General features: G+C 43.8%; 1 long non-coding RNA gene across 2 annotated transcripts in view; it reads left to right on the top strand.

The window, feature by feature from the left end:
- LOC127189488 (uncharacterized) overlaps positions 1 to 14,552 on the top strand; it is a 167,677-nt gene extending 153,125 nt beyond the window's left edge. The window contains exon 5 of one of the 2 annotated variants that reach the window (XR_007830656.1): positions 14,384 to 14,552. This is a non-coding gene — a long non-coding RNA (uncharacterized LOC127189488). The remainder of the gene's footprint in view (positions 1 to 14,383) is intronic. The other variant, XR_007830655.1, reaches the window with a different exon arrangement.
- Positions 14,553 to 15,804: the final 1,252 nt, after the last annotated feature.

The raw sequence follows: 15,804 nt of genomic DNA, 5'->3' as shown, positions 1-15,804 counted from the left end.
GAAGTCCTGAGTGAGAAGGGACTGTCCAGCTATGGGGGTGAGCAATGGGATGAACCTGCTTTCATCTGGGGCAAGGGCACCCCAGGCAAAGAGCTTTAGGAAGTACAGAGTTCCTGAGACTCCCAAAGGTGCACACAAGCCAAACTAGCCCAAACAGCCACATCAGCGTCTGGTGCATGCAAGCTAAACTGGCCCAAACGTAGCCACATCAGAGTCTGGTGCATGCAAGCCAAACTGGCCCAAAGGTAGCCACATCAGAGTCTGGTGCATGCAAACTAAACTGGCCCAAACATAGCCACAGCAGAGTCTGGTGCATGCAAGCTAAACTGGCCCAAACATAGCCACACCAGAGTCTGCACTTTCTTCAGACTGTTCTAAAAGGAACTGTTTCTTCATCTTAGAAAGGTGTCCAGCACCTGGAAAAAGGTTTGTGCATTATAAACAATGAAAACTTAGCTGTATTGACTCTCAGATCAAAGTAATAGACAGCAGATAGGAACTTAGATTTAGTGTTGCACTCAGATAACAGAATCTTAAAATTATGACTACCATCTCCAGGGCTAAGAGGTTAACAGTAACTCAGGAACCATTTTTGCCTTTTCTTTTTCTTTTTCTTTCTTCTTTTCTTTTTTATTTTTATGAGAGAGGGTTTCTCTGTGTAGCCTTGGCTGTCATGGATTCGCTTTGTAGACCAGGCTGGCCTCGAACTCACAGAGATCTGCCTCCCCAAGGTGTGCATGCCCATCATGCCCAGCCCTGCCTTTTCTTTTCAAATAAAATGTGTTTTCTTACAAGAGATTTGTTACTCTTGTTTTAAACATGAAAATTTGATGGCTTTATGGAAGCTGACATAGGCTGTGGTTTGGGAGGATGTGTGCATGACAGATAAAAACATGGGGCAGTTTCCTCGATTTGGCTCAGAGGACTTCCTTAGGGCTTGTGAGCAGAGCCCACAAGAAGGTAACCCACAGGCATCTTCCTGACACAAGACTCCCTTGGTTGGGTCAGTGTGAGCGCCTTTGCCCACGCCTCTGTTCCCTCAGGCTGGGGAGGAAGTGACTGGTGGCTTGTGTGTGAGGGTGTGTCTCCTCTCACCCCTCATGTTGGGGAGGAGTGGGGGCCTGGGGCGTGCCTCCTCCCCAGGTTGATGATGTGTGTGGGGTGGGGTTCAGTTGATTTTGGATAAACTGATTGGCAGTGAGTGCTGTTTATGGTGGTATGATTTTCCCATCTACCATTAAGTGTGGATCTCATATTCACCTTAGGCTCTGACCAAAGAGCTTTGCTGTTTAGGGCCTCACAGCCGTACTTACTGAATTCAGTACCAATAAAGATCTCACTTTGTACTAATGTTTTAGTAGTGTTTCACTCTAGAACCAGTTTGTGAGGGTGCCCTAGTGTAAAGATGGAAGTCCAGGCTGAGGAAAGCTTTTTCCCTGTGTGGACTATTCATTCTAGTGTAGAAGCAGGATTCTAGCTAAGGGCATTCGAGAGGCGGAGACGCTGCTGTATCGGCATCCAGGGGAAGTAGTTAATTTTAAATACTGGGATTCCAAATAAGTAAATGTTGTTTAGTTACTGTTATGCCCAGAGTGCTAGGTGCCCAAAGACCAGCAGGAGTCTGAAGCCATAGGCAAAAGCAAAGGGACTTTCTGCAGAAGTCCAGCATGCAGGGATCACCATTTAGACAAAACGGTGACTTCAAGGTGAGCTCCCAAGCCAGTGGCTAGGCCGTCCCTGATTGGCTGCCTGTTATCTGTGATATGCCCAGTAACCACTGAGCTCATTTCTGAGGAATGCAGGCTCAGGCGTGTTCCAGGCTAACTAGAAACTGAAGCCTGTGATGGAGTCGGCTCCTCATTCCCTTTCTCTTTCGTTCCTCAAGAGCTTTCCTCCTTGTGTAGCCAAAGCTAGAGTCAATACTTGCAACTCTCCTGCCTCTACCTCAGTGCTGCATATACCACCCCCTCACCGGTTTTCTGGTTCCACCTGATACCAGTTTTTATATTTATTTATAGCCTCTAATTTTTCAGTGGATTGTGTTCTTAGAGCAGCCTTAGTTCATAGCAGAGTAGAGCAGATGTTTAGAGGTTTGTTGGCCCCCGTCCTGAACATTCATAACTTTCCCTATCATCTGTGTCTCCCTCAGGGGTGGCATGCTTGCCATAGTCGGCAAAGCCTATATGCATGACGCGCCTTTATCACCCATGATTTACATGTGCTGTTAGGAGCCGCTCAGGCAGCACATTCTATGGGTGTATAGTGACACACAGGGCTGGGTTTGAGACATTTGGGTGACACAATGAAAAGCCTCAAGAGAATGAGAAGGAAGACCTGTAAGGAAGGCATCGTCAGTGCTCTGGAGGGCAAGAAATGAACACGACTCAGGAAGCTGCAGGAAGTCAGGGTCACGTGTGGCTGGACAGTCACACTCAACTGAGAACTGGCGTTGCCTTTAATAGTACTGCTGAAGGTCACTGATGGCTTTGAAATAATAGCTGTGCCTAAAGTGGTAGGAAGAGAAGCAGCTCGGGAAACTGTGAGGCAGTTCCTAAGAATGAGACTCAACCCATCTTCTCTGCCTTCCAGACACCTGTGACACTGCTGTTGACTATGAGTCTGGGTGTGGCCAGCTTGGGAAAGTACGCAGTATACAGTTGCATAATTCTCTGTGCTCTGGACACACTAAGAAGGAAGTGAGCAAAGGTGTTAGCTATTACGCAGCTGACAAAGTATTTCCAATAACTTCTGGGAATCGATTTAAAGTGTTCTTACCCCAGCAAAAGAAATATGCATGTTAATGTGCATGTTAATTAGCTTGATGTAGTAATTCGCAGGGTAAGTACTGGGTTGTCGAAGTATCATGTTATATGTGATAATTATGTACAATTTGTACACTTCATTTGAAAAACAAGGACGAAAGGGAATAATGAGTTATTTTGGCTAGAGCTAAGAATAAGAAGCATGGTGGTATAGTTCCTAAAATAAGCTCTTTTTTTTTTTTTTGGTTTTGTTTTGTCTTTTTAATACAGAGTTTCTCTGTGTAGCCTTGGCTGTTTTGGATTTGCTTTGTAGACCAGGCTGGCCTCGAACTCACAGAGACCCGCCTACCTCTGCCTCCCTTGAGTTCTGGGATTACAGGTGTTAGCCACCACACTGGGCTAAAACAAGCTTTTCTTAAAATCATTCCGTTCTTAAGAGTTTTAATTAAGTATGCACTTTTCAATTATTAATATTGCACATGTGATTTGGAGAGAGAGAAGGAATCCTGCATTTTCTCTAAGTTTATCGCCCTTTTTGTTTCAGTGTTAGGGACTGAAGCTGGGCCTGGAGCGCTCTAGGCAAGCACTCTGTCACTGTGCTATTATCCCCAGGCTTCCCCCACCCCCACCCCCCTTTATACTTCAATTAATGAGTTTCTTGTCTTTTACCAGATTGAGAATTTCATCTCTCTGGTGACTATTGTCTTACGTGGAATACAGTAGAAATTTAAAAATACTATTGAATGAAAGTACTAGAACATTTGGGTCTGTCTTATATTTTACTTTCACATGCCTATCCTTTTGTATTGTTAGAAGTGGCCTTTTAAATTGCTAGTGGCGGAGATGATGGCTCAGTGGGTAATAAACTCTGGGCCAGCGTAGAGGCCTGCATGTAATTCCAGCATTTGGAAGGCAGGGACAGAGGATCCTCAAAGAAAACTCAGGGAAGAATCTCTGTGTCGGTTGTAAGTCTCCACAGGCACACACACAATTGTTAGCATGTTAAGTAAAATTAAATGTGATCTAAAGTCATACTGCTTGTAACTAAATTTTATAAACATTTCAATGCAAATGTTCATAGGAATCTCTCAGTTCCTCTTCCTTTTTGAAGTAGGAACTGGTGAATTGGTGTCTCTCTAGAGACAGGATGTTTCTGTTGGGCATGGTGGCTCACATCTCTCATTTCCGCTCCAGGGAGGCTCAGGCAGGAGCACAGTAAGTTTGATGCTAGCCTGGGCGGCACAGCAAGATACTACCTCACTAAAACAACCCAAAAGCCAACAAGCAAGAACATTCCTAACACCTCATTAAATGTTCACATACCCGTTCCCATGGTGTGCCCGTTCCCACCGCGTGCCCGTTCCCATGGTGTGCCCATTCCCGTCGCATGCGGTTCTCATTCCGTGTCGGTTCCTGTCACATGCCCGTTCCCATCACTGTCCCATGCTAATGGCAGTAGGAGCAGAGTGGATTGTGTTGCCAGGTGCTGGCTCTTCCAAACCCTCAGATGCATAGTTGTTCTGAGTGTGTTTGCCTTCCTTTGCGGTATATAATGATGGTTTTGAGATTCGCAGTCGTTGTTTGTGTCAGAGTGTCCTTGGTACTGAGTAATGTACCTCTTAGCTATTGGTGTGCACGAGGGTGGTCGTCAGTTTGGGGCTATTATGAGTGTTATGAATGTAACTGCACACATCTCATTATAAACATGTTTTCCTTTCTTTGGCATATATACGTAACAATACTTCCTGGAGAAGTGTGTGACTTTGTGAGAAGTTGTCACACAGCGTTCAAGGGGCTCTACACTGTAGCATTCTCGCCAGGACTGGGCGTTTGTCTAATTCTTGCCTCCACATCCCTGCTTGTCTCATTTTTCTCAGATTTTGATGCCAGCAGCATGTGGACTCAGGTGATTTTGTTGTGGTTTCCTGTGATTTCCTTGATGAGTAATGACGTTGAAAAAAATTTTTTTAAAACACTTACTGCCAGGTTGTGTCCTCTTTTATGAACTATCTAGTCAGATCTTTTGCTATTTTAAAAACTGGGTTGTATGGTTCTGTTATTGAATCCTAGTAGCTCGCTCTGTGAGCATGTTCAGATGAGTGCCGGGGGTGTGTGGTGTGGTTATTGGTTACTTTTTCCATTTCTTTGAAAAGGTGGGTATTTTCATCTTGATGAAGTCTAATTGATTGCTTTTCTCACTTGTCTGAAACAACTGGCCTCTGTGCTTCACGGTTGTACTTTGGAGTGCTTTCCTATAAACAGTTTAGTTTTCGTGTGTATGCTCACTTGTGTTAGCTCTCGAAGTTCTGCTTCTGTCACGTGGCAGTGGTTAGCAGACATTCCTAAGATGAGGCTATCTAACTGGTCCTGCTTGGTTTACTGCAACGATTATTCTTAAATCGTTTAAAATACAGTGTGTGTGTGTGTGTGTGTGTGTGTGTGTGTGTGTGTGTGTGTGTGTGTGTTTCTGACCTCTGTTATATTCCCTTCATTTGCCCTTATCTTGATACTGTGGTTTTCTGGGATTATTTTTGTCTCATGAGTGACATAAATTTAGAATTTTCTTGTCATTGGGTTTTTATCAAGGTAAGCCTGGCATATCTTTTTCACCTGCTTATCAGACTGTGTCTATTTAAAAGGCATCTATTGTATATAAGGCTACAGGTAGTGTTTCTTTTTAAATGTGTTTTAGGTATCTATGTCAATATTTAGTTCTAATGTTTAATCTCTTCTCCTTTGCTGCATTTATCAGCATGGATAATTTTAATTTTCCTATTTTTAAATTTTTTTTATTGGTCCAGCTATTTCATCCTATATGTATATGTTTGTACATATGGCTATGATGCCCACAGCGGCCATAGATATCAGATCCCCTGGAGCTAGAGTTATAGGTGTGTGTGAGCCAGCTGCTATGGATGCTAGTACTGAGACTCAGGTCCTCTGGAAGAAGAGTCTGTGCTCTTACCCATGGAGCTATTCCAGCCCAAGATAGTCACTCCCTTTTTTTGAGACAGGGTCTTACTATGTAGGTCTGGCTGTCCTGGGATTCACTAAGTGGACCAGGATGACCTTGAGCTCACAGGGTCTGCCTGCCTGTGCCTTCGAAATGCTGGGGCTAAAGGCTAGCACAACTATGCCTGCATTGATCCTGCCTTGTTTGTTTGTTTGGTTGGTTGGTTTGGTTTTTGAGACAGGTTTTTTTTTTTTCTATGGAGCCCTGGCTGTCTTTTTACTATCTCTGTAGACCAGGCTGGCCTCGAACTCACAGAGATCCTCCTACCTCTGCCTACCAAGTACTGGGATCAAAGGCATGAGCCTCCTCAGCACAGTGACATGCTGTAAAATGGTCAGGTATTTCCTTTCCAAGAAAAGTAGTGAAAATCTTCTTCCTTTCCGTGTGCACAGGTCTCCCCTCCAGACTTCTCATGTTCATAGGCATTTTCTTCAGCAAGCCCTGGAGTGCTTATCTGTGGACCACAAATTCTCAGTTTCCATTTATCTAAACATCTCATTTCTTCTATAGGTTCAAAAGATACCCGTTTGCTTTGTATATAATTCTAGTTGATTGACCCTCCCGCCCCGTTCATTTTCTAAAGCTATTTTGAAATTTCTGTTGCTACTTCGAGCTTCATCTCTAGGGGAGGTTTCCTGGTTTGGATATTGTTGTTTGGGCTCAACTTAAAAATATCTGGTCAGGTGTCTGTCTGTCTGTCTGTCTGTCTCTCTCTCTCTCTCTCTCTCTCTCTCTCTATATATATATATATATATATATATATGTATGTATGTATGTATGTATGTATGTATACCTTTTTTCAGCCTTATCATCTGTATCTTCCCTTAAAAATGTTTTGTCATTAACTAAAATCAAGTTTTTTCAAGTGGCAGAGTGTAGGAGGAATGGCTAGGTGGAGAGCGTGTGGCCTGCTGTTTCTGTGTACGTCTATGGCCAGTTTCCTTCTTCCTCCAGCCACATCTCATCGTCCATGCTCCAGGCAGCAAAGCCTCAGATACTGTGCCAGATCTGACTGCTGATTTTTACTACCCACATCCTTGCTAAGCAGAGCAGGTACAACCTCATCAGCGCTTTCTGTTTAATCCAGCTTTGCTTGCCTGTACTGAGTACCAACAAGGTACCTTTCCACTGGGAGTGGTGGTGCAGACCTGTAATCCCAGCACTAGGGAGGCAGAGGCAGGCTGATCACTTTGAGTTGACAAAGCGAGTCCAGGACAGTCAAGGCTACACAGAGAAACCCTGTCTCAACAACCAACCAACCAAACAAACAAACAAGCAAAATAAAACAAAAAACAAGGTACCTTTATGGAAATCTGTCCTCATAACTAGGTGGCAGGCATTGCCCAGAAAATGACGTGGATAATGAGAGTAACGGAGTTCACGTCATAGAAATGTTTATCCTGTGCATTTACCTTACCTGAGATGTTTGAGAGCCGTTTCTTGGAGAAAGAGATTGATACCGAAAGAAAAAGTGAAGTGAGAAAATGGGAGAGAGAAAGCTACGGAGAGTCACGAAGGCAGAGGACCTGTCAGAGACAAGTCAGAAACGCATTTGTTTGTCTGTGTTCATGACAACTTTCTTTCCTTAGTTACTTTTAAGTATTGGGATGATTTTTGTTGACAACCACTCAGGTAAAATGTGTGATAAGACAGGGTAACAGTTGTGAGTCAGGGACAACGAGCAGCACATTTTACAGATAACTGCTTTGCATCAACACTGAACAAGTGTACACACACACACACACATACACACACACACACACACACACACACACACACGCACGCACGCACATCCCACAACAGGGCTCTCTGGAATCTAGCTTATGGGACTATAAATACTCAGGGACTTGTTACCCACTGAATGACTGCGATGTGGCTTTTCAGGGTAGCCTGTAGCATCCTTCTTTTCATTTGTTCAGAGTTCGGTGTGTTAGCCCGCAACTACAGCCTGTGGACTGTATGTAGCCAATACCTATTTTTGTAATATCATTTTAGTGCATGCAATACAGCTGTGTCCATTGATTTTGAATATACTCTCTAGCTGTTGTCACACTGTCATGTGTGATATTGAGTATTTACAGAAGATATCTATTATATGCTAGTAAACGAAAAATACTTGCCACCTTGTCCTCATGAATGACACTGCTCTGCCTCTGGCCTTAGCAGAAGCCACACCACCGACCTTGTATCTGTTTTGATCCTGTTGTGCTCTTCCATGTCACTGGTTTTTTTCCCTCCTCTTACCCACACCTGGGCATCTGTTTGTCATCTAGCTGTTTCTTCCTCCTTTCCTAGTAGCCACTCCCGGTGACACCAGTCAGTGTTTGGGGAGGACTGTCTTACTTAGGTCTTATCTCAGTGCATTTCTGTCAGTCTTTGCCTTTTTCAAAAATCCTTTTTCATTTATATTTTGTTTACTACTCACACCTAAAAGATATTTATTTCTTGGTTCAAAGTAGCCAGGAGGAGAAAAGCACGACCTTTGGCTCCAGTAAAAGAACTACTTAAAATTGAGGCTCATCACTTGAGAAGGGGTTCGTACTCGGCCACAGCACACCGGGCTCCACTGAAAGTGGGGATAGTGCTTCACCTACCCCGGCGTGGTCAGGAGGGAAGACCAAAGCACCTGGGTGCAAAGCTGTGTTTCCTTTGTCTTTGGGTGTGTGCATTGTGTCTGTCAGCTGCAAGGCTGGGCCTGGGTGAGCTATGTAAGTTTTCAGGTTTTCAACCTTGAGTAGTACATGACTGTGGGATGACCTCTCTGCTTTCAGTGTGTATAGCCAGGTGGCCTGTGAGGTGAGAGGGTTTTTGCTCAGTGACTTATTCTTAGCCGAGTACACTCTGGTCATGAGTTGAGGTTTCCTGAACTGATTTGTAGAGGTTGTAGGTACTTGTTCAGAAGATTGAGATGGCAATCTATATCTATGTACTTATATCTATATATGTGTGTGTGTGTGTGTGTGTGTGTGTGTGTGTGTGTGTGTGTGTGTGTGTCTGTGTGTCTGTGTGTCTCAGTGTGTATGTATATTTAGTTTTAAGAGTTTCTACTGGTAAAATTGACATGAGTCTTTTGGTGTCTTCATTTTAATTGAGTTCCTACAGCCATGGAGAGAAAGTCCTAGCTGGCTTTGTCTTTTCAGACACCTGCTTTAAACAGGCTTTAAGTATAGTTCATCATACATAACATGCTCTTGTTATGCTGTTGTGGCTAGGTTTTTAGAATAGCTTATATATTGGTAAACATTCTCTTGCTGACCTCAATGGCCCTAGTTTTGGCTTGCTGAATAGCCTTTGAAGGCCAGCAAGAACCTGATCACCATTTAGATTATTTCCTTGGTAAATGGGACTAGTTATCCTCCAAATGGCCAGCCTTATATGAGTGGCCCCTCCTTCCCAGACTGTGAGGCTCCCTGAGTCTTCCTCTTTTTCCCTCTTCTGCCGTAGACCATGAGACGGCATCATGAATCTCTCTTTCTCTGCCCTTCTGCATTGATTATCTAGAGCCACATGCTATCCATACAGCACAGGCTTTGCAGATGAACTTACTTCCCGTGGGGCAGGAATCCACAGTCAGGGTGTTGGTGTGGCTACTGTCTTATCTGAGGTGCAGCTGGGGAAGGAGTGAGGTTTTTGTGGGCTCTTGGACCCAGCACCTTGGCTTCTTGTTGTCAGTAGAAGTTGCCTCGTGTGGCTCTCATTATTTTGCTCACATCATGGCAGCCTGTCTGCTTTTCATAACCAGCACAGGAGAGACTCCTGTGGCAGAATGCTTATAATCTCCTGTAATGTACCACACACATCTTGTCATTTATAGCTTATAAGTAAGCTGTAAGTCTTACTTATATTCAGGAGAAGAGCATTAATTACAGAAGAGAGAGAGAGAGAGAGAGAGAGAGAGAGAGAGAGAGAGAGAGAGAGAGAGAGAGAGAGAGAGAAGAGAAGAGAAGAGGAGAGAGAGAAGGGAGGGAGGGAGGGAAGAAGGGAGGGAGGGAGGGAAGAGGAGGGAGGGAGGGAGATATCATGGGCCACTGTAGAGTTTGCCACACTTGAGCCTGACCAGGACCCCATGATTTCTCTTTCCTCTTCTCCCCCTCAGAGACTTCAACTGCCTTGAGTGACTCTTCGCTCCTCTTCTTTCCTGCTTTAAGAAGGTAGCTGAAATGCAAGCGAACTGGAGCTCAGAAAGTAGCTGGATGCAGTAGGGTCCTCCCTCTAAGCGCAGCAATTTGAGGATGTAACAGGATCTCTATGCAATTCTTTCTGATTCATAGTATGTTTTGTATTAAAAAGACCTGAGTGGTCCCTGTGTAGCAAGTTCTAAAACTAAGTGACACGCGTGGTGCCATCCTTTCATGATTTTTGTAGTTTATGTTGGTAAGTTTAGAGCATGAGCACATTTGGTTTTTTAACTCTTTGGGCCTCTCAGTGTTACAATCCTTTTGTCTTCAGTCATCAAGAGTGCTCTTCTTGTTCTTCAAGGCCTTCCTTTGGCCTATGTCTTGTCTTCAGCTGCTTCTCTCAGCATTGAAGTAATTGTGGGATTCTGGGCAAAAATAAAGACTGAAGCTGCCTAGATTTGAGCTCCAGGTTTGACCATGAGTTGAGTCATCTTGAACAAATCCTTCAGTTTTGGTGTTAATGTTTTTGAACTTCCTCTTGGCCACTGACTTCTAGTTGCTGTTGCTGCTGCTTCTGAGGTATATGCACAGATGTCAGGCAGGTAGTTTGCCCTTGATTGCTAAAAGCAACTCTGTACCCCAAGCCAGTTCTGGCCGCCTGGTAAAATGGTCTGGATCATATCTGAACTCTTTGTTATGTGGATCTTATCCCGTTGCTTGCTTTATTTGCTAACTTAGTGAACATTTGCTATTTTCCATAAGCCTTACTTGAAAGCATTAGTTATGTCTTCCTATCTGTAGTATGAATCTAGGTATAGCACTGATACAACCCCCAGTCTATTGATGAAGAAATTAAGGTGTACAGAAGTTGTACAGTGAGCTCAAGATCTTTCAGGACTCATTGGAAAATCCAATACTTGTGACCGCAAAGCACATGCTTTCAGTGGCTCAGAACACTGTTTCCCAGAGAGAAGTCCCAGCTTCTCATAGCAAGACAGCAGCCTGGGAGGAAGAAAATAGAAATCTGAAGCAATCTTAACTTGTTGCTCTGAGAGTTTCCCCCACATAATCTAGCTTTAGGTGCAATTTAGAGTCTGAATGTTCATCACTTTTGATTCTAATCAGTTTCCCTTCCCCCAGGATAACCTAGAGGACAGAGTGTACATTCAAAATGGAATATATTGGGCTGGAATTATAACTCAGTGGCATGATGCTTATCTCGTATATGTGATGCCCTGGGCCCAATGGTTAGCACCATATACACAAACAGAAGAAATGTTTGCTTTTGCCAGGCTTTTGCATATCTGTTGTGGAGTTTTAGCACTGTCTGTAAAGCACAGTGAAGGGAGTACTTGGCTTGTGCTAGTCTCACCAGGACTCACACATCTGGATAGTTCTCGGTAAGTGGTCACCTGACTTCCTTGCATAGTTCTGCTGGTCCTTCTATTGTGTTGCAGTCTTATGTGAACTTCTTCCTTGTCTTGGCTGTAGTTACTATTGCAGTGGAGAAACACTATCTGCCTGGCTCCCTCCCACAACAGCTGGGACTACAGGTGCACACATGTCACTGCCTCCCATCTATCTATTTAATCTATCATCTACCGAACTACCTACCCATTTTCTTTTTGTTTTGTTTTTGTTTTTTGCACAGTTGTGTCTTATTCCACTCACTATGTGATCTTTGTTGGAGCAAGAATTTTAACTCTGCAGTTTTCCTTCACATATACTCAAAGCCATGCTTTGATAAGTACAGGGTGCTCATAAATATTTAGTGAATGAACCAAGTTTTCTCTTGATGGACTCATTTTGTGTGTTGGAGTCTGACATGAGTTGGCTTCTTTTGCTGTGAGGAGACACCATGACCATGGCAATTCTTAAAAAGGAAAACATTTAACTGGGGATAGCTTACAGTTCGGAAGTTTAGCCCATTATCGTTATGGCTGGAAGCATGGAGGATGCACACAGACATGGAGAGGGAGCTGAGAGTTCTCCATCTGACTCCACAGGCAGTAGGAAGAGACAGTGAGCCACTGGGCCTGGCTTGAGCATCTGGAACCTCAAAGCCTGCTCCCAGTGACACACTTTCTCCAACAAGTCCACACCTCCTAATAGTGCCTCTCCCTATGAGCCCATGGGGCTATTTTCACCAAATTACCACAATCCTTAAACATGTTCAAACCCCATTCCTGCTCCCAGTGTTTGTCAGCATGAATCGGTAGTTCATTAGTGATTGATATCCCTTTTAGTAATTTGGAACTTCTGACCATAGCAGTGGCACATTACCATTCTTGATCATGATTTTAATTCTTTTAACTAATTTATTAAAATATTTCTCATAATAGTAAATAAGGTGTTTTTCCCCATGCACCAGGATTGACTAAGCTCAAAGGAGACAGATGTCCATGTGCACATTGTCCATGGTAGCTCCGAACATAAAGCAGTCTGCATCATTGGAAGGGGAGTCAGAGGGATGATTTAGAGGGGCCAACCTGGATGCCTCTACTGTCTGATAATTCTGCTTCAAAACTGGCATGGCCTCAGCCACCCTGCCCTCAGTGAGGCTGTAACGTGATGCTGAGGGAAGCCTTGGCGATGGGCTGCCTGCCATTTTCTGCATTGCCTTCAGATTCTGCAGATGCACGTAGAGCATCTCTGATGGAAAGAAGTGAGCCATTCTCTCCAGCCCAGAGTCTACCATCACAGAGGGAATGGAGCACCAGTTCAAGGCAGTTTCCATTGAACACTCAGTTATGATACAAATGTGTCTCCTAGAAATGACAGGGAAGTGACACTCGTGAGACCTTACCAACATGGCTACCTAAATAAGCCCTGAACACGGACAACCGCAATAGACATGCTACTGTGGAAAGGGGACTCTCATGGGGCCCCTCTTCCCCAATAATGACTACATAGAGAGGCAGAATTTATCTTTCCAGGAATGGGCCCCTAATTGGTTAAACTCCAAGTGGTGAGCCCTGAAGTCGTAGACATACAAACTGCACTAAACATTCTCAGCAGGTTGTATCTATAACTACTAATGAAAGGAAGAGGCCATGGATGTGAGAGGAAATGGGAGAGTACATGAGGGGCTGGAAGTGGAAGGGGCTGAGAGAAAGGAGAAATACTGTAATTATATTTTATTTTTTAAAAGTTACAAACATAATAAAAATTAGAAAAATAAATGTTAGGACAGTTCATGATTTTAAGCGTCTTTCCAAAGTGTTCACATAAGTAGTCTATGACTTTAATGCGTTGCATACTATTATTGTCTTTTATTTTAAGGAATTTGATTGTCTGTCTTAATTATACTAATAATATGCTAGTTGGATTTTCTTTTGAGGACACCTTATATGGAGGGTCTGTCCACTCATCTCTAACATCTGTGACTGCTCTGGGCTGTAGGCATTACTGTCCTTGTCTCATAGACCTGGAAACTGAGCCTCAGATGGAATAAACTATTTGGCAAAGATGACTGACACTGTTAAATAGCTAGGTGTGCCTCCAACCGGCTTGTTTTAAACTCATACCAAATCATACAGCATTTAGCACACTTCAGAAGCTTCCTTGCAAAGTGACCATCATATAAAGCCATAGCTGGCCAGTGAGCATGGCCTTCTCAGTGCCGGAATGTCCGTCCGTCCCTAAAGGGAGGGCCTTCCCCAGTTTACTGCTCTTGGCCAGTTCTTTCTGCCTCGGGAAGCACCTGGATGTATGTGGTGTTTCTTCCTTCTCTTCCCTTCCTAGGCCACCCTGCACCTCCTTCTGGCTTGGGTAACTTGAAGCTGCAGTCCCTCCTTCTGGTGACTGTTGGATCACTGTGTGGGTGTGCCATGTTACCAGTGTTAGCATTCTCTTTGCTCTGAGTTAGGGGTTTGGTTAGGAAAGTTAGCTCAGGTACCTGTTCTGTCGGTGTTGTCTACCTGGAGCCACGTGTGCCTCACATAAAGTGACCAGTAGTTGCATTCTACTGGAGATAAGTGAGCTGTTCCTATTATGGCCCTATGTGAAAAGAAGAAAACAAAAGGCCTGTCCCTACCTGTTACAAGATTGAAAAATGATAATGATATACTATTCTGAATAACTTCCTTTAAAAAAAAAAAAAAAAAAGCAAGCAAGCACTTTGTTGGGTATATTCCATTATTGGCTGTCCGCATGTGGATCTCCAGAATTTGATGAACTCAACATGTGGGCAATAAGAGAGTTGTGATTGTTAAGTGTTGGGTGCCCTTGTTGCCAGGGCAATGCCTTTGTTAGATCAAAGGATGCTGGCCATGCCCTTTAGTTTAGTTAACTATTTCTACCACACAGACAGTAGGGGATGTTTAATGATCATTTAGAAATGAAGAAATGGTGGAGGGGGTGGATTTCCTGTGGCTAGTAAGTGGTGGACTTTTGGAACATTAGGATTTTACTGTTATCTGTGTGGTATACTTAATAGAGATTATTAGTAAAGACTATAGAACTAATGAGACGCCTCCCTCTGATAACAGGTGATGGAAGTGTACTGGAATGCTGGAAGAAGCTAGTGACTTACAGGAAACCAAGATGACAAGAGTCTTTTTAAAATAATCTGTGAGTAAATTTTTGCTAGCTCTTTGGAATTCTTATAATGACTGGGTGACTCATCTTCTAAGAAGTCATGGTAAAAGGACAGTACAATCAAATTACTTAAGTGTAAAAACTGATAGTTTTTTTTTGTTGTTGTTGTTGTTTTAAGTAGGCATCAGGATGGAGTGTTGGCTTACTGGCTTCTCTTCCAGATGACTCTAGTTCAGTTCCCAGCACCCACATGGCAGCTCACCATTGGCTGTAACTCCAGTCCCAGGGGATCTGAGTGCCCTCTTCTGGCCTCTGCAGTCACTGCATGCACGTAGTGCAGACACAACTGTACAAGCAGACACAACACCCCCATATGTAAATATTAAGAACAACTTAAAGCAAGTATCTAGAAACCTCAGACCATAATGCTAACCTCTGAGAAGGTTTGCTATTGCATGAAACTTTCTTTGTAGGACACATCATTTTTAGGTGAATGTGTCAGGTCTGGTGGATAGAACAAAGGTGGAAAGTGACAGGAGGATTTCTTGTACTAACTCTGCAGTTAAACTAGGAGTGGCCAGAATGGAAGACAGAGATGTCTTTGCTTTTGGGGACCCCCAGAGTCCACTTCTTTATGTAGCTTTTGTGCACACATTAGAAGTAACTGTGGATAGAATTGTTGAGGGAGTAAAATTTGATCCACTGCCCACAACTCTGCCTTCTCCATGATATGACTCTATCCCTGGAGAGATGTGATACAAGCTTGTACTCACCCTTGGCAGGAATCCGATGGCAGACCCACCAAAATCCCACTTGCTGAGCCAATGCATTTACTGGGGTTACTTGCAGGAGCACGGTTGAGGAGTTACTTACAGGAACAGGGAGGAGTCAAAGGCTACTACATCACTGAAAGCCCGCCCCAGCATGGACATTGAGTCCCAGAAGCTGGAACCTCAGAGCTCTCTGCATGACTTGAAAGCAGTTTGAGAGGCTGGAATGTCCTGTGCTGGCTGTTCCAACAGCCTGGGACTCCTCTACAGCCCTTGCTGCTTGTAGAACCCTTGGGGAGGGGTGGGCCTAGTGCACCTGGTCAGTTTCCAGAACTCTGTTGGACTTCTGAGTTGTTTATCACTTGATTCTTCCTGAGCTTCTCTCTAGAGCTTTTCGTCTTAAAGACCCTTAAAGACTTTACAACTTTCTGGTTCTCAGTGAGCCTTGGAAGACTTGCCCCACAGTACTATAGCTCTGAACAATGGATAGTTACCTGAAAGTTACACTCGGCCAATTTTCAGTTTACTGTGATAATAACACTGTGGTGGTGGAAAAGTCAGATACCTTCAGCCAGAATTTTGTAGACTATGTGTTCGTGTGC

Source organism: Acomys russatus, chromosome 5 (assembly GCF_903995435.1).
Source record: "Acomys russatus chromosome 5, mAcoRus1.1, whole genome shotgun sequence".
NCBI classification, from domain to species: Eukaryota; Metazoa; Chordata; class Mammalia; order Rodentia; family Muridae; genus Acomys; species Acomys russatus.
This window is presented reverse-complemented; position numbering and strand designations above follow the sequence as displayed.